General features: G+C 45.2%; 1 protein-coding gene across 1 annotated transcript in view; it reads right to left on the reverse strand.

Moving 5' to 3' along the window:
- Window positions 1–26,569, reverse strand: part of LOC129475918 (P2Y purinoceptor 8) — an 82,336-nt gene extending 55,767 nt beyond the window's left edge. The window contains exon 1 of the mRNA XM_063635489.1: window positions 26,236–26,569. The gene's annotated coding sequence lies outside the window, so the exon portion shown is untranslated. The remainder of the gene's footprint in view (window positions 1–26,235) is intronic.
- Window positions 26,570–27,326: the final 757 nt, after the last annotated feature.

Consider the following 27,326-nt stretch of genomic DNA (forward strand, 5'->3'; position numbering starts at 1 on the left):
GGGCTCACTACTCTGGGAGAGTAGCTGCGAGGAACACCACCAAGTGTCCTCACTGATACAAGCTTTTTGTTTTTCTCTAGCAGCTGAACAAGCCCTGGCTTGGAGATGAGCAATATGAAAATTGGTGAAGCTCGTCCAGCTCACAGATGCTCCCTCACGGACCCCCTGCTCCACCAGCCATAACTACAGCTTCAATTGCACAAGAGATTAATTTCAGCCACTTTCTCCTGGTAAGAGACTCCAACAATGGGCTGGTTCTGGATGGTTGACAGAGGCTGCATACTCAGTGCCTCTGTGTCCTGGAAGCCCCTTTGACAGACGGGCACAGTGGCTCATGCCTGTAATACCAGCACTTTGGGAGGCTGAGATGGGTGGATCACTTGACGTCAGGAGTTCAAGACCAGCCTGGCGACCACGGTGAAACCTATCTCTACTAAAAACACAAAAATTAGCCAGGCACGGTGGCGTGCACCTGTAATCCAAGCTACTCAGTAGGCTGAGGCAGGAGAATTGCTGGAACCTGTGAGGCGGAGGTTGCAGTGAGCCATGATCGCGTCACTGCACTCCAGCCTGGGCAACAGAGTGAGACTCCATCTCAAAAAGAAAAAGAAAAGAGGCCAGGCACAGTGGCTCATGCCTGTAATCCCAACACTTTGGGAGGCCAAGGCGGGCAGATCACGGGGTTAGGGGATTGAGACCATCCTGGCTAACCTGGTGAAACCCCGTCTCTACTAAAAAATGCAAAAAAATTAGCCGGCTGTGGTGGCAGGTGCCTGTAGTCCCAGCTACTCAGGAGGCTGAGGCAGGAGAATGGCATGAACCTGGGAGGCAGAGGTTGCAGTGAGCCGAGATCACACCACTGCACTCCAGCCTGGGTGACAGAGTGAGACTCTGTCTCAAAAAGAAAAAGAAAAGAAAAAAAAGAAAACACCTTTTGATATAGACAGCCTCATTGTGATGCATTAAATGTTAAAAGTCTCCACCCCCAAGTGAACATGGAACTTCTGTCACACGCATGTTTGTCCTGTATCCACATGTCAGGGCGCCCTTCATTAAAATTCATAGCTCCTCCTGTAACCCGTTGAATACAAGTATGCTTGGTCATCTCCTACAACACAAATTCCCATCTCTGTCTTTTCTCCTTTGAAATGTCTACTTTTAGTCTCTGCCAGAGGCTACATTTCCCAGCCTGTTAGGCCATACAAATCAAGCTCTCCTCTCCAAATGTGTACATCTTGTCATTTTTTTTCTTTTAGCAACAAGATCTTGGTCTGTCACCCAGGCTGGAATGCAGTGGTGTGATCACAGCCCACTGCAGCCTCCAACTCCTGGGCTCAAACCATCCTCCCACTTCAACCTCCCAAAGCACTGAGGTGAAAGAGAGGAGCCACCTTGCCCAACCAATCTCATGATTTTAAGTTGACGCCTTCCATTCTCTTGATGGCACTGAGCACTTGCCTTCAACAGCATGTCTATGGATGGCCAGCTAGGTCCCTTCCAGGGCTCCAGACACAATTCTCTTAGCTGTCTGTTGTCTGAGAGTTCTTCCTGATTGAAACATGGCCTCCTGCCTTATAACTTACCCCACCTGAGTCCTCTCGTCTGTCCCACATCACTCCCTGACAACACCCACGATGGCCAGGTGCATCCTTCTGGAATTCCAGGTGAGCAAGTGTTCTGCCTTCAGTGATATGGGGGCCCACCTGCTCCTCTGCCTTTTTTCCTAGCTCCTTTGTCCAGGGCTCATTGCACCAGATACATAAGCAAAGAGAAGAGGCTCCCAGGCTAGGGGGGTCTCCTGTCCAGGGTTTCCTCCTGTGTAAGAGTGTCCTGAGGGTATAGTAAACAATGACCCCACACTGGGGGTACTTAACAGAAATTCATCATCTCCCAGTCCTGCAGGTGAAGAGTCTGAGATTGAGGTGCAGGCAGGCCCACGGTAATAGTCTGTTCTCATGCTGCTAATAAAGACATACCTGGCCGGGGGCAGTGGCTCAAGCCTGGAATCCCAGCACATTGGGAGGCTGAGGCGGGTGGATCAACTGAGGTCAGGCATTCGAGATCATCCTGGCCAACATGGTGAAACCCCATCTCTACTAAAAATACAAAAATTAGCCGGACGTGGTGGTGGGTGCCTGTCATCCCAGCTACTCGGGAGGCTGAGGCAGGAGAATCGCTTGAGGTGGCTGAGATCATGCCACTGCACTCCAGCCTGGGTGACAGAGCAAGACTCCATCTCCAAAAAAAAAAAACCAAAAAAAAGACATACCCAAGACTGGGTAATTTATAAAGGAAAGAGGTTTAATGGGCTCACAGTTCCACATGGCTGGGGAGACCTCACAATCATGGCGGAAGGCAAAGAAGAAGCAAAGTCACATCTTACATGGTGGCAAGCAAGAGAACAGGGGAAATTCCCCTTTGTAAAACCATAAGATCTCCTGAGACTTATTTACTATCACAAGAACAGTATGGGGCAAAACTGCCCCTAAAGTTCAATTATCTCTGCCTGGTCCCGCCCTCGACATGTGGAAATTATTATTATTATTTAATTTTACTTTAAGTTCTGAGATACATGTACAGAACGTGCAGGTTTGTTGCATAGGTATCCATGTGCCATGGTGGTTTGCTGCACCTGTCAACCCATTATCTAGGTTTTAAGCCTCACATGCATTGAGTATTTGTCCTAATGCTCTCCGTCCCCTTGCCCCCCACCCCCCGACAGGCCCCGGTGTGTGATGTTCCCCTCCCTGTGTCCATGTGTTCTCATTGTTCAACTCCCACTTATGAGTGAGAACATGTGGCATTTCATTTTCTGTTCCTGTGTTAGTTTGCTGAGAGTGACTGTTTCCAGCTTTATCCATGTCCCTGCAAAGGACAAGAACTCATCCTTTTTCATGGCTGCGTAGTATTCCATGGTGTCTATGTGCCACATTTTTTTTTTATCCAGTCTATCATTGATGGGCATTTGTGTTGGTCCCAAGTCTTTGCTATTGTAAATAGTGTTGCAATAAACATAGACTCATGAAGATTATTACAATTCCAGGTGAGATTTTGATGGGGATATAGTCAAACCATATCAACCATCCTCCCTCTGGAGGTTCTAAGGGAGGATCCCTCCTGCCTCTCCAAGCTCCTGGGGGTTCCAGGCATCCCTGGGCTTGTGGCCACATCACTCCAGTCTCTGCCTCCATCTCCATGTGGCCTCCTCCTCTGTGTCTGTGTCTTCTCTTCTGTCTCTTAGAATGACACCTGTCATTGGATTTGGGGCCCACCCTACTCCAGGATGATCTCATCCCAAACCCTTAAATCACATGTTCAAAGACTTTTTCAGCAAAGAAAGGCCCGTTTCCAGGTTCCAGGGGGTTAGGACATGGCCCTATCTTTTGCGGGTATGCACCATTGAATCCACTACACATAGACTAACAACTTGTGCCCATTTTCATTTACTTGTCACAGTTTTAGCCCTGAGGTTCTTGTGTCCTGAAAATACCTTATAAATCCAGGGCAAACCAAGATGGATAATCTTCCTGTACCCAACACCTGCACAGGTAAATACAGTTCTGTTTAATCCTGATGTCTGCTCAGGCTGACTCTTCTCTCTGCCTACCACAGCTGGGTTCTGTGCTTGGTAGGAACACCTGCCCCTTTCCTTTCCATTTCCTTTTCCTTTCCCTTCCCTTCCCTTCCCTTCCCTTGCTTCCTTTCTCTTCCCTTCCTTCCCTCTCTTCCCTCCCTTCCCTCTCTTCCCTCCCTTCCCTTCCCTCCCGTACCCTCCCTTCCCTTCCTTCCCTTCCTTCCCTCCCTTCCCTCCCCTCCCCTCCCCTCCCCTCCCTTCCCTTCCCTTCTCTTCCCTTCCCATTTCTTTCCCTTCCCTCCCTTTCCCTTTCCCTCCCCCTCCCCTCCTTTCCCCTCCCCTCCCCTCCCCTCTCCTCCTGTCCCCTCCTCTCCCCTCCCCTTCCCTCCCTTCCCTTTGACAGAGACTTGCTCTGTTGTCCTGGCTGGAGTGCAATGGCGCAATCTCAGCTCACCGTAACCTCAGCCTCCCTGGTTCAAGCAATTCTCCTGCCTCAGACTCCCGAGTAGCTGAGATTACAGGCACGCACCACCACACCCAGCTAATTTTTGTATTTTTAGTAGAGACGGGGTTTCACCATGCTGCCCAGGCAGGTCTCGAACTCCTAACCTCAAACAATCCACCCACCTCGGCCTCCCAAAGTGCTGGGATTACAGGCGTGAGCCACCGTGCCCAACCTGCCTTTTTCTTTTCTTTTATTATTATTATTTTTTAAAGATAAAAACAACTTTGTAGAGATAGAATTCCTACAGCATGCAACTCACCCATCTACAGTTCATTGGGTTTAGAACATTGAGTTGTGCAAACACCTCCAGAGTCTATTTTAGGATGTTTTCTTGCTCTTTTTGTTTTTTTTGAGACAGTTTTGCTCTTGTTGCCCAGGCTGGAGTGCAATGGCGCAATCTCTCCTTACTGCAACCTTCGCCTCCCAGGTTCAAGTGATTTCCCTGCCTCAGCTTCCCGAGTAGCTGGGACTACAGGTGCCTGCCATCACACCCGGCTAAGTTTGTATTTTTAGAAGAGATGGGATTTATCCATGTTGCCCAGGCTGGTCTCCAACTCCCGACTTCACGTGATCCGCCCGCCTTGGCCTCCTAAAGTGCTGGGATTAAGGTGTGAGCTACTGTACCCGGCCATTTAGGATATTTTCATCACCCCAAAAAGAAATCCTATACCCTCTAGCTCTTACTCCCTGCTATCGTCTGAAGATTTATATCACCCCAAAATATATAGATTTCAACCCTACGCCTCAGGATGCTGTCAGGAGGTGAGAGCTTTGGGGGAGATTAGGGTGAGATGAGTTTACAGCAGAGATGCTCCATGATGAGACAAGTTTCCTTATAAGAACAGGAAGAGGGCCAGGCATGGTGGCTCATGCCTGTAATCCCAGCACTTTGGGAGGCCGAGGGGGGCGGATCACTTGAGGTCAGGAGTTCGAGACCAGCCTGGCCAATATGGCAAAACCCTGTCTCTACTAAAAAAAAAAAAAACACTAAAAATTAGCCAGGTGTGGTGGCAGTCACCTGTAATCCCACCTACTCGGGAGGCTGAGGCAGGATAATTGCTGGAACCTAGGAGGCGGAGGTTGCAGTGAGCCAAGATCGCACCATTGCACTCCAGCCTGGGCAACAAGAGCGAAACTCCATCTCAAAAAAAAAAAAAAAGAACAGGAAAAGACCGCAGAGCATCCACGTACTCCTTCCTTCTCTCCCTCCCTCCATTCATCCCTTCTTCACCCCTCTCCCACAAATATAAGCACAGAGAACAACCCTGTGGGGACACAGGGAGAAGACGGCATCTCCAAGCCCAGGAGAGAGGCCTCAGGAGGCGCCAGCCCTGCCCACACCTGGATCTCCGACTTCCAGCCTCCAGGACTGTGGGAGAATCAATGTCTGTTGTTTCTAAGCCACCCAGTCTATGGTATTCTGTGATAGCAGCCTGAGATGGACTAAGACACCTCATAAGAAGAGGAGATGAGGACACAGACACACACAGAGGGACAAGCCTGTGAGGACACAGGGAGAAGACGGCATCTCCAAGCCCAGGAGAGAGGCCTCAGGAGGAACCAGCCCTGTCCACACCTGATGCCCAGCCTCCAGGAGAATCAAGGTCTGGCGTTTAAACCGCCTCGTCTATGGACCTTTGTGGTAGCAGCCTTCAGCTTGGGCCCCCGCCCCATCCCACAAACACTTCCAGCCTTGTCTGCCTATGTGTGCCTTGTGGGCAGCCACCAGTACATGGCCCGAGACTGATGTTCCGCCCTCCGGAGTCTCAGGATGAACTGGAAGGTATTAAGGAAGTCATCTGAGCACTCTGAGCAAAATGGAAACCAATTGCACTGGGAAAACAGGATCTGCGGTGAGTCTGTTGAGCTTGGACAGAGAAGAAGCCTGGTGTTCGGGTCCTTCTGCCTGGGCCTGCGGGGCCAGGTAATGTTAACAGGAAACATACTCAGACCCAAGCGAGGTCTCAGAAGATTTAAGGGAAGTTCAATCTTCACACGTGTCTCTGGTTTCCAGTAATATCTGGCCCCCAATATTCTCCCTGGTCCCCAATATTTTCTGGTTCTTAGTAATCTCTCGGCCGCACGCGGTGGCCCACGCCTGTCATCTCAGCACTTTGGGAGGCCGAGATGGGCAGACCACCTGAGGTCAGGAGTTCGAGACCAGCCTGGCCAACACGGTGAAACCCCGTCTCTACTAAAAGTACAAAAATTAGCCAGGCGTGCTGGTGCGCACCTGTAATCCCAGCTACTCAAGGAGGCTGAGGCAGGAAAATCGCTTGCACCCAGGAGGCGGAGGTTACAGTGAGCCAAGATTGCACCATTGCACTCCAGCCTGGGTGACAATCAGCAAAACTCTGTCTCAAAAAAAATAAAAAATAAATAAAAATAATCTTGGCCGGGCACGGTGGCTCACGCCCGTCATCTCAGCACTTTGGGAGGCTGAGATGGGCAGATCACCTGAGGTCAGGAGTTTGAGACCAGCCTGGCCAACATGGTGAAACACCGTCTCTACTAAAAATACAAAAATTAGTCAGGCATGGTGGCAGGTGCATGTAATCCCAGCTACTCGGGAGGCTGAGGCAGGAGAATGGCATGAACCCAGGAGGCGGAGCTTGCAGTGAGCCGAGATCGCACCACTGCACTCCAGCCTGGGCGACAAAGCGAGACTCTGTCTCAAAATAATAAAATAATAATAATAATTAATAATAATAATCTCTCTGGTCTGTAATACTCTCTGATTCTCCGAAAGCTCCCTAGTCCCCCGAAACCTGTCTGGTTCCCCAAAATCTTTCTGGTCTTTAATATTCCGGCTGGGCCCAATGGTCTCCCCGATCCTCAGTATCCTTGCTGGGCCCTGATCATCTTGTTTGTCCCCAATCTTCTCTCTGGTTCCCTAAAATCTCTTCAGTCCCCCCAAATCTGTTTGGTTCCTAAAAATCTGTCTGGTTTTCAATATTCCCATTGGCCCTCAATAATCTCCCTGGCTGCCAATATTCTCTCTAATCCTCAATATTCTCTGTGGTTCACAATAATCTTTCCAGTCTCCAGTATTCTTTCTGGTTCCCCAAAATCTCTCTAGTCCCCCAAATCCTGCCTAACTCCCCAAGCCTGTCTAATTTCCAATACTTCCATTAAGCCCCAGTATTTTATCTGGTCTGCAACAATCTTCCTGGTCCCCAATCATCTCCTTGGCCCCCAATAATCTTCCTGCCCCCAATAATCTCCCTGGTCCTCGGTATTCTCTCAGATTCCCAATATTCTCTGTGGTCCCCCAATAATATTTCGGATCCCCAATATTCCTCTGGTCCCCAATAATCTTTTGGCTCCCCAATATTCTCTCTGATTCCCAATCATCTCGTTGGTCCCTAATAATCTCTCCTGTCCCCAATCACCTCCCTGATCCCCAGTAATCTCTGAGATCTCAATATTCTCTCTGAGCCTCAGTATTCTCTCTGAGTCTCAATGTTCTCTCTGGTCCCCAATAATCTCTCTGGTCCCTAATAATCTCCCTGCTCCCCAATATTCTCTCTGATCTCCAATTACCTCCTTGGTTCCTAATAATCTCTCTGGTCTCCAATCATCTTTCTGATTCCAATATTCTCTCTGGTCCCCAATCATCTCTCCGGTCCCCAATAATCTCCCTGCTTCCCAATATTCTCTCTGATCTCCAATAATATCTCTGATCCCAATATTCTCTCTGGTTCCCAATAATCCCTCTGGTCTCCAATAATCTCTCGGATCCCCAACAATCCCTCTGGTCTCCAATAATCTCTCGGATCCCCAACAATCCCTCTGGTCTCCAATAATCTCTCTGATCCCAATATTCTCTCTGGTTCCCAATAATCCCTCTGGTCTCCAATAATCTCTCGGATCCCCAACAATCCCTCTGGTCTCCAATAATCTCTCTGATCCCAATATTCTCTCTGGTTCCCAATAATCCCTCTGGTCTCCAATAATCTCTCGGATCCCCAACAATCCCTCTGGTCTCCAGTAATCTCTCTGATCCCAATATTCTCTCTGGTTCCCAACAATCCCTCTGGTCTCCAATAATCTCTCTGATCCCAATATTCTCTCTGGTTCCCAACAATCCCTCTGGTCTCCAATAATCTCTCTGATCCCAATATTCTCTCTGGTTCCCAATAATCCCTCTGGTCTCCAATAATCTCTCGGATCCCCAACAATCCCTCTGGTCTCCAATAATCTCTCTGATCCCAATATTCTCTCTGGTTCCCAATAATCCCTCTGGTCTCCAATAATCTCTCGGATCCCCAACAATCCCTCTGGTCTCCAATAATCTCTCTGATCCCAATATTCTCTCTGGTTCCCAATAATCCCTCTGGTCTCCAATAATCTCTCGGATCCCCAACAATCCCTCTGGTCTCCAATAATCTCTCTGATCCCAATATTCTCTCTGGTTCCCAACAATCCCTCTGGTCTCCAATAATCTCTCTGATCCCAATATTCTCTCTGGTTCCCAACAATCCCTCTGGTCTCCAATAATCTCTCGGATCCCCAACAATCCCTCTGGTCTCCAATAATCTCTCTGATCCCAATATTCTCTCTGATCTCCAATTATCTCTTTGGTCCCTAATAATCTCTCTGGTTCCCAATCATCTTTCTGATTCTCAATAATATCTCTGGTCCCAATATTCTCTCTGGTCCCCAGTCATCTCCTGGGTCTCCAATATTCTCTCTGATTTCTAATATTGTCTCTAATTCCCAATTATCTCCTTGGCTCCCAATCATCTCCCTGGTTTCTAATATTATCTCTGTTCCCCAATATTCTCTCTGATCCACAATCATCCCCTTGGTCCCTAATCATCTCCCTGGTTGCCAATCATCTCCCTGGTCCCCAAGATTTTCTCTGATTTCTAATATTGTCTCCGATCCCCCCCAAATCTCCCTGGTTCCCAATATTTTCTCGGATCCCCAATCATATACTTGGTTCCCTAATAATCTCCCTGATCCCCAATCATCTTCTTGATCTCTAATAATATCTCTGTTCCCCCAAAATCTCCCTGGTTCCCAATATTCTCTCTGGTCCCCAATAATCTCTGTGGTCCCCAATATTCTCTCTGATTCTCAATTATCTCCTTGGTCCCTAATAATCTCTCTGATCCCTAATAATCTCTCTGATCCCAATGTTCTCTCTGGTCCCCAATCATCTCTCTGTTCTCTAATAATCTACCTGTTCCCCAATATTCTCTCTGATCTCCAATTATCTCCTTTGCCCGTAACAATCTCTCTGGTCCCCAATCATCTTTCTGGTCCCCAATAATCTCTCTGATCCCAACATTCTTTCTGGTCCCCAATCATCTCTCTGGTCCCCAATAATCTCCCTGTTCCCCAATATTCTCCCTGATCTTCAATTATCACCTTGGTCCCTAATAATCTCTCTGGTCCCCAATCATCTTTCTGACCCCAATATTCCCTCTGCTCCCCAATCATCTCTCTCTGGTCCCCAATAATCTCTGTGGTCTCCAATATTCTTTCTGATCCTCAATTATCTCCTTGGTCCCTAATAATCTCTCTGGTCCCCAATCCTCTCCCTGATCCCCAATAATCTCTCTGATCCCAATATTCTCTCTGATCCTGAGTCATCTCTTTGTTCTCTAATAATCTCCCTTGTACCCAATATTCTCTCTGATTTCTAATATTATCTCTGGTCCTCAATCATCTTCTTGGCTCCCAATAATCTCCCTGATCCCCAATAATCTCCCTGGTCCCCAATATTTTCTCTGATTTCTAATATTGTCTCTGGTCCCCAATAATCTCCTTGATCCTCAATCATCTCCTTGGTGCCTAATTATCTCCCTGGTCCCCAGTATCCTCTCTGATTTTTCTTTTCTTTTTTCTTTTTTTTTTTTTTTGAGACAGAGTCTCACACTGTCACCAGGCTGGACTGCAGCAGTGCGATCTCGGCTCACTGCAACCTCCGACTCCCTGGTTCAAGGGATTCTCCTACCTTAGCCTCCTGAGTAGCTGGGATTACAGCGCTGGGCTTACAGGCACGCGCCAGCACGCCCAGCTAATTTTTGTATTTTAGTAGAGACGGAGTTTCACTATATTGGCCAGGATGGTCTCCATCTCCTGACCTCATCATCCGCCCGCCTCGGCCTCCCAAAGTGCTGGGATTACAGGCGTGAGCCACTGCGCCCGGCCTTTATCCTCTCTGATTTCTAATATTCTCTCTGTCCCCAATAATCTTTCTGGTCCCCAATAATCTCTCTGGTCGCCAATATTCTCTCTGATCCCCCATCGCCCCTCTCTTATGGTCCACTGTAATCCTTATGGTGCACCTTAATCCATCCCAACATGGACAAACCGTAAGATCATTGAGTACCCTGCATGGAACACGGGTTGCAACCACTGTCACCCTGGCATCAGCAGGAACCTTGGCATCAAAGCCACAGGCCGGAGGACACTCTGCATTTGTCTGCAGGAAGTCAGTGCACTTGGACCCTGCCTGCAGGAATGTGGACCGTCAGTCATTTGCATGAGTGCCTAGAAACGGCAAATGAAAGTGTGTTTATTTAGAAGCGAGTTGCATGGGGTGAAGGAAGCCAGTCAGCCGCGCCTCAGCTGGGTATTTGGTGGTGGAGGTTTCAGAAACTCCCCTTCCTTTGCTTCCTGTGAGCGTGACAGACAACCTCCTAATTCCCATGCAGCTCGAAAAGGGTCCCGCGAAGAGTGTTTATAGCCCAGAATGAGGAAGTGAGACAAGGGGTATTGCACGGTTATTTTTTCTTATGTCTTTCTCTTTCTCGCTGTCTTTTCTTTTTTTGAGTTGGAGTTTCGCTCTTGTTGCCCAGGCTGGAGTGCAATGGTGCGATCTCGGCTCACCGCAACCTCCGCCTCCCGGGTTCAGGTGGTTCTCCTGCCTCAGCCTCCCGAGTAGCTGGGATTACAGGCCCTCACCACCACGCCCAGCTAATTTTTTGTATTTTTAGTAGAGATGGGGTTTCACCATGTTAGCTAGGCTAGTCTCGAAGCCCTGACCTCAGGTGATCCACCCGCCTCAACTTCCCAAAGTGCTGGGATGACAGGCGTGAGTCTCCATGCCCCGCCCTCTTTTTCTCTCTTAAAAAAAAAAAAGGTGAGGTTTACATAATGAAATCAGTCATTCTAAATGGAACACCTCAGGGAGATTTGTTGCATTCATGCCTGCGTGCAGCCAACACCTCGATGTAGTTTCAGAATATTTTCCTCACCTCCCACACACGTGTGTATTGTAACTTTAAATGCAATCCTCAGATGACAAGGCTCGGAATCATCGTGCAGACACAGAGATTCAACAACCAAGATGCGATAATTATAGTGCACTGGCCAGGCACGTTGTCTCATGCCTCTAGTCCCAGCACTTTGGGAGGCCAAGGCAGGAGAATGGCTTCAGGCCAGGAGTTCAAGATGAGCCTGGGCAACATAGCAAGACCCTTTCATTAGCCAGACATGGTGGTCAGTGCCTGTAATCCCAGCTACTTGGGAGGCTGAGGTGGGAGGATTGCTTGAGGCCAGGAGTTAGAGGCTGCAGTGAGCTATGAGCATGTCACTGCACTCCAGCCTGGGCAACAGAGCAAGGCTCTGCCTCTAAAAATAAAAATTAAGTCCGGTCGTGGTGGCTCACATCTGTTATCCCAGCACTTTGGGAGGCTGAGACAGGCGGATCACTCGAGGTCAAGAGTTCGAGACCAGCCTGACCAACATGGTGAAACCCCATCTCTACTAAAAATACAAACATTAGCTGGGCATGGTGCCACATGCCTATAATCCCAGCTACTCGGGAGGCTGAGGCAGGAGAATCACTTGAACCTGGGAGGCAGAGGTTGCAGACAGCTGAGACTGCACCATTGCACTCCAGCCTGGGCGACACAGCAAGACTTCATCCCCCACTGCCAAAAATAAATAAATAAATAAAACAAAAATGGAAAAAATTAAAAAAAAAAAGATATAGCAAACAGTTTGGAGTAGCAGTTAAGGGTGTGACCTTTGAGGCTGGTGTAGTTGGAAGTAATGCCCCAGCCAGGTGAGGCTGTGCCTTCCTTTCTGTGTCCCTCAGTTTCCCCTAAGCAAAATGAGGATGTCAACAGAGCTTTCTCAAAGGGTGTAACTTTAGTCCCTAAAATCTTCACTGTTCCCCAATATTCTCCCTGGTCCCTAATCATCTCCTTGGTCCCTAATCGTCTCCCTGGTCCCCAATATTCTCTGAGTTTCACAATTCTTGCATTTAGCATAGAATTTTTGCGGTTCATCCACATTGTAGAGGTATCAATACTTCCTTCCTATTTAAGCTGAAAAATATTGTAGATTTGTGTTTGCCAGAAGGAGGAGGGAAGGGAGAAGTGGGAGCGATTGTATTTAAGATGGTGATTTTTTATTATTATTATTTATTTTTTGAGATGGAGCCTCCCTCTGTCTCCCAGCCTGGAGCACAGTGGCGTGACCTCTGTTCACCGCAACCTCCGCCTCCTGGGTTCAAGTGATTCTCCTGCCTCAGCCTCCCCTGTAGCTGGGATTACAGGTGCCGCATCACCACGCCCGGCTAATTTTGTATTTTTAGTAGAGACAGGGTTTCACTAAAAAAAAAACCCCTGTCGGCCAGGCTGGTCTGGAACTCCTGACCTCAAGTGACCCACCTGCCTTGGCCTCCCAAAGAGCTGGGATTACAGGCGTGAGCCACCATGCCTGGCAAAGATGGTGAATTTTGTTATGTGAATTTCACCTCAATAAATTAAAACAAATAAAACAGCAGTATTTATTTCGGTGACTGAGTTTTTTGGCATTGGAGTGTCTACACGTCTCCCCCAACCCCGTTCCTGTTTGATTTTCTCATCTGCAACGTAGCGATGGGGTAGAATTGGGTCTTGTACTCGGGGTTGTTTCAATAGTTTGATGATGTGGGGGAGCATTGAGAATGTCCCTTTGTACACAGTAGGCTTGTCACACTTGCCAACTGCTTACCCCTCTCTCTTCTGTGGATCCACTCATCCCTTTATTCATTCGTTCATCCACTCATTCATTCCTTATCCATCCACACATCCATCCATCCACGCATCCATCTGTCCATCCATCCATCCATCCATCCATCCGTCCATCCACGCATCCATCCATCCATCCATCCATCCATATATCCATCCATGCATCCACTCATCCATCCATCCATCCACTCATCCATCCATCCATCCATCCATCTGTCCATCCATCCATCCATCCATCCATCCATCCATCCACGCATCCATCCATCCATCCATCCATCCATCCATCCATCCATCCACGCATCAATCCATCCATCCACATATCCATCCATCCATCCACTCATCCATCCATCCATCCATCTATCCATCCATCCATCCATCCATCCATCCATCCATCCATCCATCCACTCATCCATTTATCCATCCATCCATCCATCCATCCATCCATCCATCCACCCATCCATCCATCCATCCATCCATCCACCCATCCATCCATCCATCCGTGCATCCATCCGTGCATCCATCCATCCATCCATCCATCCATCCATCCATCCATCCACACATCCATCCATCCATCCATCCATCCATCCATCCATCCATTGACTCATCCATTTATCCATCCATCCATCCATCCATCCATCCATCCATCCATCCATCCATCCACACATCCATCCATCCATCCATCCATCCATCCATCCATCCACTCATCCATTTATCCATCCATCCATCCATCCTCCATCCATCCATCCATCCATCCATCCATCCATCCATCCACACATCCATCCATCCATCCACTCATCCATTCATCCATCCATCCATCCATCCATCCATCCATCCACCCACCCACCCATCCATCCACTCATTCATTCACCTGTCTACAGTGAGGGTCTGTGTCCTGTTCAGCTGCTCGAGAAGGTGGTCTCAGGGTGAGGGCAGCTTCTTCACCCTCTCACAGTCCTGTAGCCAGGGTCTGTCGCCTTGCAGGGAGTTGTGCTCTACAGCAGTGCAGAGGGTTTGAGTGGCGACCGCCCGAAATCCCTATTGGTGCAATAGATCCTCTCTCCTCCTCTGATTAGGCCAAGGAGCTCAGTGTTTTGTGAAGAATTTGTTTGGGGAGTGCTTTGAGTTGGATTGCATCCCTTCAAAAGACACATTCAAAGCCTCAACATAGGTACCTGTGAATATAGGACCCTATTTGGAAATAGGATCTTTGCAGATGGGATTAAGGTGTAAGTTAGGATGACATCATACTGCATTTGCGTGGGGCCTTAATCCTATAGGACTGGGGTCATTCTAAGAAGAGACTGGGACTCAGGCATGCACCGAAGGAAAATTGCTGTGTGAAGACGGAGGCAGAGATTGGAGGGAGGCATTCCCAAGCCCAGGGACATCAAGGATGGCAGAGGATCAGAAGCTCGAGAGAGGCATGAAAGATTCTTCCCAAAGCCTCAGAAACAGTATGCATTAATTCGGGGCAATTGACTGGAAACCAGCTCCTTTCTTGTTTCATCTTTCTATTCACCAATTGACTCAGTCATGCATCCATCCACTCATCCATTCATCCATCCATCCACCCATGAATTCATTTATCCATTCGTTTATCCATGTATGTATTCATGCATCCATTCATTCACTCATTCATTTACCCATTGGTTCATTCATCCACTCACTCATTCCTTATCCATCCACTCATCCATGCATCTGTCCATCCATCCATCCATCCATTTATCCATACATCCACTATTCATTCACCCATTCATTTATTCATGCACCCGTTCATTCACTCATTCATCTATTCATTCATTCATTTATTCCTTATCCATCCACTCATCCATCCATCCATCCATCCATCCATCCATCCATCCATTCAGTCATCCATCCACTTATCAATACACCCACTATTCACTCACCCATTCATTTATTCATGCATCCATTCACTCATTCATTTATTCATTCATTCCTTATCCAGCCGCTCATCCATCCATCCATTCATTCATCCATCCATCCATCTACTCAGTCATCCATCCATTTATCAGTACACCCACTATTCACTCACCCATTCATCTATTCATGCATCCATTCATTCACTCATTCATTTATTCATTCTTTCAACCACTCGCTCATTCCTTATCCATCCACTCATCTATCCATCTGTTCATCCATCCACCCATTTATCCATACATCCACTATTCACTCACCCATTCATTCATGCATCCATTCATTCCCTCATTCATTCATTCATTCCTTATCCAGCTGCTCATCCACCCATCCATTCATTCATCCATCTACTCAGTCATCCATCCATTTATCAATACACCCACTATTCACTCACCCATTCATTTATTCATGCATCCATTCACTCATTCATTCATTCACTCATTTATTCCTTATCCAGCCACTCATCCATCCATCCACTTATCCATCCATCCATCCAGTCATCCATGCATGGATGGATGGATGCATCCACCACTCATCCATCAAAAATTCATTCATTCATCCATTCATTCATTTATGCATTTAATCATTCACCCATTTATTCAGTAATTCAGTTTTGCATCCACTCATTTATCCACTCATTCATTCCTTACCCATCCGGTTATCCAGCATTCATCCATCCATCTATCCATGAATTCATCCATCTATCCATCTATACAGCCATCTACTCATTTATTCATCCATTCACTTACTCATCCATCCACTAATTCATTTATCCATGTGTTTATTCATGCATTGATGTATTCACTCATTCATTTACCCACGCAGTCATTCAGCATCTATTTATTCACTAAATCATTTATTCATCTATTCATTCATTTTCTTTCTTTTCTTTTTGAGACGGAGTTTCGCTCCTGTTGCCCAGGCTGGAGTGCAATGGCTCGATCTCGGCTCACTGCAACCTCTGCCTCCTGGGTTCAAGGGATTCTCCTGCCTCAGCTTCCTAAGTAGCTGGGATTACAGGCGCCCACCACCACACCTGGCTAATTTTTGTATTTTTTAGTAGAGACCGAGTTTCACCACGTTGGCCAGGCTGGTCTTAAATTCCTGACCTCAGGTGATCTGCCCACCTCGGCCTCCCAAAGTGCTGGGATTCCAGGCGTGAGCTGCCGCGCCCAGCCTATTCATTCACTTCTTATCCATCCACCTATCTATCCATCTGTTCATCCATCCTTCCATCCATTTATTCATTCATCTACTCATTCATTCATTCATCCACTCATCTTTTTATTCATTCATTCATCCACTCATTTATTCCTTATCCATCCACTCATCTATCCATCCATCCATCCATCCATTTATCAATCCACTTATCCATACATCCACTATTCATTTGCCCATTCATTTATTCATGATCCATTCATGCACTCATTCATTTATCTATTCATTCATTCATTTATTCCTTATCCATGCACTCATCCATCCATCCCTTCATTCTTCCATCCATCCAGTCATCCACCCATATATCAATACACTCACTATTCATTCAGCCATTCATGTACTTCATTCATTCATTTATTCCTTATTCATCCACCTATCTATCCATCTCTTCATCCACCCATCCATCCATCCATTTATTCATTCACCTACTCATTCACTCATCCATCCAATCATCCCTTCATTCATTCATCCACTCATTCATTCCTTATCCATTTACTCATCTATCCATCCATCCATCCATCTGTCCACTCATCCATTCAACCACTCGTTCATTCACCTGTCTACATATCCATCCATCCACTCACTAATGTACTAATCCACTCATTCATTCATTTATTCATTCACCCATCTATTAATGCAACCATCCATTCAACCATCCAACAAACAGTACTGAGGCCATGGTAATATCTTCTGGTCTCTCATCTACAAAGTCACAGCCCCTACAGGGACCCTGCTCATTCATTCCCTGTGGCTGAGACTGAAGGGGTATCTCCTGTTTCTATTCCACCTGTGGCCACCGGCTGGTCTGTCCCTGTCCTGAGTACAGGGGTAGTCTCATTCTCCTCCACCCCCAGAACAGATGAGTGATAAATAAATACCGGGAGACAGAATGCCTCTAACCCCAGGGTAAAAGCCTGAGTATCCTAGAAGTTGCCTGTGTTCACGCCAAGAGCTCGTGATGGACATATGGACACTGTAGATGGACAGCAGCCCCTTCACTGAGCAGCTAGTGCCTGGGAAGCCTCCAGCTTCACTGAGCCTCAGGTTTCATCTCTTGCATCTCACAGGGAGGCTGTCTGCAACATGCCCATTTCAACCACTGGCTGAGAGGCTCATGCAGGTATGCATATAACAGGGCTCCTTGGTGGAGAGTGGGTTCCTGGAAAGTCCATCAGAGCTACTGCTGCACAACTGCCCCTTGAGGAGGCCATGACAGCTCTGAGCACCAGGGGCTGCCAGTCACCACCGTGTGAACTCAAAGTCTTGCATTAATCCTCATGCGACATCTTCAAATCCACTTTAAACGTCCCAGGGAAGCCCGGAGGAGCAAGTGCTTCCAAGAGGCTGGCTCTGGTCTTTGGATTGAGTGTGGATTTGAGTCTCTTTGAATCAGTGTGGATTTGAGTTTATTTGAATGAGTGTGGATTTGAGTCTCTTTGAATGCGTGTGGGTTTGAGCCTTTTTGATTGTGGACTTGAGTCTCTTTGAATGAGTGGGGATTTGAGTGTCTTGGAATGAGTGCGGATTTGAGTTTCTTCGAATGAGTATGGATTTGAGTCTCTTTGAATGCGTGTGGGTTTGAGTCTCTTTGAATGCGTGTGGGTTTGAGTCTCTGAATGAGTGTGGATTTGAGTCTCTTTGAGTGTGGATTTGAGTCTCTGAATGCATGTGGATTTGAGTCTCTTTGAATGAGTGTTGATTTGAGTCTCCTCATTCCTGCACTTTTTCAGTTCCCTTTGTTGCATGGGACAGTATAAATGACGCTCCCCATTGATCCAGTTTTGCAAGTAAAAATGTCACGTGTGGAAGCCAGCATTTAGTGCTCGGGCAGATAAACATGTTTGATGAGAATAACACGTACACACAGCGGGGCCCTTGGTCTTGGAAAGGTGGAGAATAAATACTCCATTTCCCCCGAGACCCGACCTGCACAGGGAATGTCTGCTTAGTCTACACATGTGTGCGTTGTAACGACACAGTCTCTTCAATTCTACTTACTTTATTATAGAAACAAGAGCATGCATACAGCACATCGGGAGATGGAGAAATGGAAGGAAGTGATCCAGAGGCCCTTGACCCAGCCCATTCTCTCCCTGAGACCTGGGGGATGGGACATGGTCTTGCTTCTCCTTCCAGGTCTCTGGAAGGATCATCTTGTCTTATCTTGCCTGCGTCTCACCCTGTGTTTCAGAATCGCGGGAGATTCTGTTCCAATGGGGATGCTTGTCTATATCTTGGGCAGTTTGGGGTGTCACAACTAAAGGGGGTACTCCTGGCGGGTGGAGCCCGGGACGAGGCTCAATGCCCTATAGTGCACAGGATAGGCTCAAGACAGAGAATCCTCCAGCCCTACATGGCAGCAGTGCTGAGGCTGAGGCACTCTGCCTGAGAATGAGAGAGTCTCTGTTAGTGACTATCTGTCTATACCTATCTATCATATCTATCATTTATCAATTTATCTATATATCATATCTATCTCTCTATCTGGCACCTATATCTATTTATTTATTAATTTTCTCTGTCATCTATCTATACCTTGCTAGCATTTATCTCTCATCTCTATCATTTATCTGTCTACCATTTGGTAGTGGTTTCAACTAGGTGTGATTTTTCTCATCACGGCACACTGGGTAATGTCTGAGGACAGTTCTGGCTGTCGCAACTGTGGGGGTGCTCCTGGCATCTGGTGGGTGGATCCCGGGGATGCTTCTCAATACCTTACACTGCACAGGATGGCCCCACCACAGAGAATCACCCGGCCCCAAATGTCTATAGTGTTGGCGTGGAAAGATCCTCCTTTTAGTATAGAGAATCTCACTCTCTCTCTCTCTCTGTCATCCATCTATGTATCTATGTATCTATGCATCTATGTATGTACGTATGTATCTATCTATCTATCTATATATCTATGTATCCATGTATCTATGTGCGTATGTATCTATCTCTATTACCTATCTATCATCACCATTATCTATCTATCTATCTATCTATCTATCTATCTATCTATCTATCTACATCTGTCATCTATCTATATGTATGTATGCATCTATCTATCTTATCTATCGCTCATCTATCTAGGTATCTCTCTAATCTATCATCTATCTCTCTAATCTATTAATGCATCTATGTATGTATGTATGTATGTATGTATGTATCTATCTATCTATCTATCTATCTATCTATCTATCTATCTATGTATCCATGTATCTATGTACGTATGTATCTATCTCTATTACCTATCTATCATCACCATTATCTATCTATCTATCTATCTATCTATCTATCTATCTATCTATCTCTCTATCTACATCTGTCATCTATCTATATGTATGTATGCATCTATCTATCTTATCTATCGCTCATCTATCTAGGTATCTCTCTAATCTATCATCTATCTCTCTAATCTATTAATGCATCTATGTATGTATGTATGTATGTATGTATGTATGTATGTATGTATCTATCTATCTATCTATCTATGTATCCATGTATTTATGTGCGTATGTATCTATCTCCATTACCTATCTATCATCACCATTATCTATCTATCTATCTATCTATCTATCTATCTATCATCTATCTATCTCTCTATCTACATCTGTCATCTATCTATATGTATGTATGCATCTATCTATCTTATCTATCGCTCATCTATCTAGGTATCTCTCTAATCTATCATCTATCTCTCTAATCTATTAATGCATCTATGTATGTATGTATGTATGTATGTATGTATCTATCTATCTATCTATCTATCTATCTATGTATCCATGTATCTATGTACGTATGTATCTATCTCTATTACCTATCTATCATCACCATTATCTATCTATCTATCTATCTATCTATCTATCTATCTATCTATCTATCATCTGTCATCTATCTATATGTATGTATGTATCTATCTATCTTATCTATTGCTCATCTATCTAGGTATCTCTCTAATCTATCATCTATCTCTCTAATCTATTAACGCATCTATGTATGTATCTATATATCTGTCTATCTAATCTATTTATCCATGTATGTATGTATCTATCTACCTACCTACCTAATCTATGTATGTATGTATATATGTATCTATCTATCTAATTTATGTATGTATGTATGTATCTATTCTATCTATCTGATTGATCTATGTATCTATCTCTCTATCATCACCATTATCTATCTATATGTATGCATGTATCTATCCTATCGATCTCTCATCTATCTATGTATCTCTCTAATCTATGCATCTACCAATCTAATCTATGCATCTATCGATCTAATCTATTTATCCATGTATGTATGTATGTATCTATCTAATCTATCTATGTATCTGTTTATCTAATTTATGTATCTTTTCTATCTATCTCTATTATTTATCTATCTCTCTCTCTATTATCACCATTATATATCTATATCTATGTATGTATGTGTCTATTCTATCTATCTATCTCTCATCTATGTATCTCTTTAATCTATCATCTATCTAATCTATGCGTGTATCTATGTATCTATCTAATCTATTTATCCATGTATGTATGTATCTATCTAACTTATGTATGTATGTATGTATCTATCTATTCTATCTATTTATTGATTCTATCTGTCTATCTATCTATTTATCTAATTTATCCCTCATATGTCTTTAAGACAGTGATAGACAAGCAGGTGATTTTGCTACCTGGAGACATTGAGTAATATCTGGAGACATTTCTGATTGTCACAACTGTGGGTGCTCCTGGCACCCTGTGGCTGGAGCCCAGGGATGCTGCTCAACACCCTACAGTCCCCAGGATGGCCCCACCACAGGGAATTCCCCCTCCCCAAATGTCACTAGTGCCCCAGCAGGCAGCCTGTGCCTTTTGTGTCTCATGATTGGTTCTATCCCAAGATCTGTCCTTGCCCCTGTCTTCCTGCACGCCCTCTCCATCAGGGATCCCCCTGCTTACAGAGTCCCCCATAAACAATGTCCAGGCCCCCTCCCAGCCTGACCGTGCCCATCCCGAGTGGTCAGCATGCTCAGCCCACTCCCAGCACATGAACTCCTGGGGAGCCTGGACAGCACATTGCCACTCCACCAACTCATCATCCAAAACCAACACAGCCTGTCTGTGCCACTCCCTGCCCAGCCATGGAGAGTCTCATGGGACTCTGCCCTCCCATGGAGACCTCCTTGGCTAGAAAATCACACATCCTGCTTCCACAACGTCCCTCTGCTCAGGGCAGCAGCACCTTTCCCCTGGAGCAGAGCAATCTGCACAAAAGCATCAACGCAGCCCTCGAGGTCCCAGTGCAGCTCAGGGACATGAAAAAACGCTCAAAATCACGAACGATCAGGGAAACGCAAATCAAAACCAGAATGCGACACCACTTCAGCCCTGCAAGAATGGCCATAATCAAAACATCAAAAACTAGCAAATGTTAGTGTGGATGTGGCGAACAGGGAACACGTCTGTACTGTTGATGGGAAGATAAACAGCCACTATAGAAGACAGTGTGGAGATTCCTTAAAGAGCTAAATGTAGAACCACCATTTGATCCAGCAATCCCACAGCTGGGTATCTACACAGAGGAAAGTAACTCATTATACGAAAAAGATACTTGCACAGGCACGTTTACAGCAGCACAATTTGCAATTGCAAAAATGTGGAACCAGCCCAAATGCCCATCAATCAACAGGTGGATAAAGAAACTGTGGTATATTTATATATATAAGTGCCGGCACTGAGACACACACAAACACATACACACATATGTCATATATGTGTGTGCCATATATATATACACATATGTATATATGTATATGATGTGTATATATACACATATGTATATATGTATATGATGTGTATATATACACATATATGTATATATGTATATGATGTGTATATATACACATATATGTATATATATGTATATGATGTGTATATATATATACATATATATGATGGAATACTACTTAGTCATGAAAAAGAATAGCATTTGGAGTGACCTGGATGAGACGGGAGAGTATTATTCTAAGTGAAGTAACTCAGGAATGGAAAACGAAACATCACATGTTCTCACTCATAAGTGAGAGCTAAGCTATGAGGTTGCAAAGGCATAAGAATGCCACAATGGCCGGACACGGTGGCTCAAGCCTGTCATCCCAGCACTTTGGGAGGTCGAGGCAGGCAGATCACAAGGTCAGGAGTTTGAGACCAGCCTGGCCAACACGGTGAAACCCCGTCTCTACTAAAAATACAAAAATTAAAATTGGGTTCAGTGTATACTGCTCGGGTGATGGACACCCCGAAATCTCACACATCACCACTAAAGAACTTACTCGTGTAACCAAATAGCACCTGTTTCCCCAAAACCTATGGAAGTAAAAAGTGTAAAACAAACCAACAAAAACACACATCGACTTCTGAAAAAATCTTCTGAGGAGTGTGCTTTCTTGAGGCAAATAAAAGAGATTGGAGCCATAAGTAATATATATATTCATATATTATATATTTACATATTTATTATTTAAATATATATTTATATATTATATATTTATTTTATATATTATATATTTATATATTATTTATTATTTATATATTATATATTTATTATTAAAATATATTGCATATTTATATATTATTTATTATTTATATATTATATATTTATATATTTATTATTTAAATATATTGTATATTTATATTTTATTTATTATTTATATATTATATATTTATATATTTATTATTTAAATATATTGTATATTTATATTTTATTTATTATTTATATGTTATATATTTATATATTTATTATTTAAATATATTGTATATTTATATTTTATTTATTATTTATATATTATATATTTATATATTTATTATTTAAATATATTGTATATTTATATTTTATTTATTATTTATATATTATCTACTTATATATTTATTAAATGTATTGTATATTTATATTTTATTTATTATTTATATATTATATACTTATATATTTATTATTTAAATATATTATATATTTATATATTATTTATTATTTACATATTGTATATTTATATATTTATTATTTAAACATACTATATTTTATATAGTATTTATTATTTATATATTATATACTTATATATTTATTTAAATATATTATATATTTACATATTATTTATTATTTATATATTATATACTTATATATTTATTTAAATATATTACATACTTATATACTATTTATTATTTACATATCATATATTTATATATTTATTACTTAAATATATTATATATTACTTAAATATATTATATATTTATTACTTAATTTATTACTTAAATATATTATATATTTATTACTTAGTTTATTACTTAAATATATAACATATTTATATATTATTTATTATTTATATATTACACATTTACATATATTATATATTTATATATTTATTATTTATATATTATATAGTATTTATTATATATTTATTATGTATTATATATTGTTTATATATAATTACTTATATAATTATATATATAATACATATATACACACACACACACAGTTAGATATATCTGTTGCTTTATCCTAAATGAACACAGATCCTGCGTCCCTAGGGAGCGACGGTGTGAACCACAGAACCCTCCCTGGAGTTCCCTGAGCTCAGTCCCGTCCTTGGGGGTAATCCTGGGGCCACCCATCCCGCCCACGCCATTTTTGTACCTTAACAGGTGTGGGCAGGCGGTCGTGTGTCTCCCAGGGGCCGTGCAGAAACTCCTAACCCGAGAGAGGAAGAGCAGGGTTCCAGGTGGACACTGGGATCCCTGGACCCTGCCCCGCCCACCCCACTGCTTCTAGGTACAGAAGAGGGGCTGTGGGAGGGAGATTGGGGACCATGCCCAGCCACAGCCAACAAGGAGGCGCTGATGGAGAGGCAGGGCTGAAGGAGAGGCAGGGCTGAAGGAGACGCAGGGCTGATGGAGAGTCAGGGCTGAAGGAGAGGCAGGGCTGAAGGAGAGGGCTGCAGGAGAGAGACTCAGATGAGAGGGGGCCATCTGCCCAGGGAAGGGGCCTCTCCAAGCCCAGGGAGGTACGTATGCACCACTGTCAACAGCTACTCTGCTGTCGTTAATCCTAAACCATCGCTTCTCCCCCAGAACCTTAAGTGACAAACTCAGAACTGCAGTGTGGGTAGGGCTTGAGGGAGGGAGCGTCTCTGTGGTTCTCCAAGGGGACCTCACCTCTCCCACCCACCCGAAGCTTGGTCAGTGTGAATGGTGCAGCCAGGTGGGGACCTGGCAGAAGGCATCTGAAAAGCATGTGCTTTTACAAACACAGGGTTGCCCACCGTCCCGTGCGTCCCATGCACGCCTCTCTCAGCCTTTGACCTAATTGTCCCCCTGGGGGTGGGGGACGCCAATATTTGGGAAAGCGGGCAGCATCCTGGTGCACGTAGGACGCTGGCACCTGTCTGGCAGTGCCTATATGAAAGTACTGTTTTTCCAACATGGGATAATTCCCCTTTTTTTTTTTTTTTTTTTTTTGAGACAGACTCTCACTCTGTCACCCAGGCTGGAGTGCAGTGGCGCGATCTTGGCTCACCGCAACCTCCGCCTCCTGGGTTCAAGTGACTCTGCTGCCTTAGCGTGCTGAGTAGCTGGGATGACAGGCACCCGCCACCACACTCGGCTAATTTTGGTGTTTTTAGTAGAGACGGGGTTTCACTATGTTGGCCAGGCTGGTCTCAAACCCCTGACCTCAAGCGATCCGCCCACCTCGGCCTCGCAAAGTGCTGGGATTACAGGCGTCTGTCACCGCCAGAAAAAAAAAATGTATATGCTACTATCTGGTGCTGCTTGCCAAAGTCAAGTGGGGTACACAAGGAGGAACGGAGCAGGAAGGAGAGATTGAAGGCGCAGTCAGGTGCACCTGCTTCCCCACGGGCTTCAGCTCCTCAGCGTTTTTCACTTAGGGCACTCACGCTTCTGACTGCTCATCCACGTTACTTAAAGATAACAGCATGGGAAGAAACCACACACACACACACACACACACACACCCTTTTCTTTTTGGGAACACAGCCACGTGACCATGGTTCCTCTTTATAGAAATGTGACCTAAAGCGCCACAGCAGGCCTTGTGTGTGTGGCCTGGAATTCTCAGAAGAGCTCCCTCGGCCTTTTGTCTGCTTTTTAGGGGGACAGATCTGACAAGCCCCAAGGAATTGGGGTTTCTAAGCGGACCTGTACAAATGAGGTCTGAGGGGGCTGCGAGACCCGGGTCTGGGGTCTCCCTGGCACCGAGGGGGTGACGAGGGGCCACCGTGCTCATCCAGGCACCCATAGGGCTTTAAAACCCATTTAATTTATGCCTACTGTTCCATTATTGGAACGCTAAGCATTTCGGAGTTATTTATGTCCCACGGCTCAAGGTCATCGCCAAGGTCTGATTGCAAACATTCAAAAAACTGCAACCTCAGGCATAAATGGGTTACGTGCAGCAACCCCAGCTGCTTACCCTCTCTAAGGTTAACCTCAAGAGAGGCGCATTTCATGGAATGAGTTTTTTTTTGCTTTTTGTTTAAACGGAGTCTCGCTCTGTCGCCCAGGCTGGAGTGCAGTGGTGTGATCTCTGCTCACTGCAAGCTCCACCTCCCGGGTTCACGCCATTCTCCTACCTCAGCCTCCTGAGTAGCTGGGACTACAGGCACCTGCCACCAAGCCCAGCTAATTTTTGTATTTTTAGTAGAGACGGAGTTTCACCGTGTTAGCCAGGATGGTCTCGATCTCATGACCTCGTGATCCGCCAGCCTCGGCCTCCCAAAGTTCATGGAATGAGTTTTTAAAGGAAGGGTGGCTTGCAGCCCTGGAAAATTTGAGCATTTCTCCCCTAAGTGACGAAGCGGCTGTGCAAAGGCTTCCTCCCAGGGAATTTGCACTCCTGGTCTCCTCTAGCGTGAGGAGAACACACCTCAGGAGTTTGCACCATCTTCCCCCATGTTCTCACCCTACACAGACCCTCCTAATGACCCTCTCTTCTCCCCTGACAATGAAGGACAAGAATAAAAGGCCAGCTCGGCAGCTCACCTGTGTAGCAGCAGAAGTAGCAGGTGAGAGATCAGAGGGTCTCCAGGTAACAGGATCCAACGCTTAAGTCGAAGGCTGTGCCTCAGAGCCCAGGACTCAGGGGGCCAGTCACCAGCTTGCAAACCGTGGCCACTCAAAGTGCTTGAGAAAGTGCTCACGGGTGGCAGACAGCTGCCCTTCCAGTTCCATCTGTCCAGCAACCTTGCAAACACGGCCGCTTCGTTGGGTGGCCCACGGGCTGGCACAACCGTCTCCGAATGCAAATTCTGCAGACTCCACCTCCGAACGCACGACCGCGGTTGCGACTCAGGCTTAGGTGGAAAGGAAGTCTGTTGTGAAATTTCCTCTGTGACTGTCTGAACACTCGTGCAGGGCTGAGACTGCTGGAGTAACGTCGCTCTGTCTCTGGGCAATACCGTTAACCGCCCACCTCCCTATCACTGGCTCCCAGGGGGCCCTACTCTAAGACAACCCTGAGAGTGAGGAAAAGAACAACGATTTTCCTAAATTTTGTAACCAGCGGTGAAGTGCCGTGGCATTCAGAAGAACAGATTCCTGTTTCTTCTGAAATTAAAACAAAACAAAACAAAAAAGAACAGAACATGTTTCCTTTTACACGCTAAAGCTGTGCTCATTGCGACATCTCTTGGTACACAGCCAGACTGTGACAAGTGAACAGACCTTGGGCACAGATCATTCCGGCTCTCACAGTTGGTCACGGGCGCTGCAGGCTCATATCCTCAACGTCCCACGGGGGATCGGCCAGTTTCATGAGTGAGAACCAGGTTTCCGAGCTCTGCCATCCCTGATCGGGAGGAGCAACGGTTGGTTCTTGTCACTCGTGGGAGGAGATTGAGAGGGAAGGATCTGTCACCAAGAAAGAATGAGTGAATATGGAACCACTGCTCAGGGAAAGACATGGTAGAATCACTCCTGTAGTCCTAGCACTTTGGGAGGCCAAGACAGGTGGATCACTTGAGGTCAGGAGTTCGAGACCAGCCTGGCCAACATGGCGAAATCCCGTCCCTACTAAAAATACAGAAATTAGCTGGGTGTGGTGGTGGACGCCTGTAATCTCAGCTACTGGGGTG

This window comes from Symphalangus syndactylus, chromosome Y (genome assembly GCF_028878055.3).
Source record: "Symphalangus syndactylus isolate Jambi chromosome Y, NHGRI_mSymSyn1-v2.1_pri, whole genome shotgun sequence".
In the NCBI taxonomy this organism is placed as follows: domain Eukaryota; kingdom Metazoa; phylum Chordata; class Mammalia; order Primates; family Hylobatidae; genus Symphalangus; species Symphalangus syndactylus.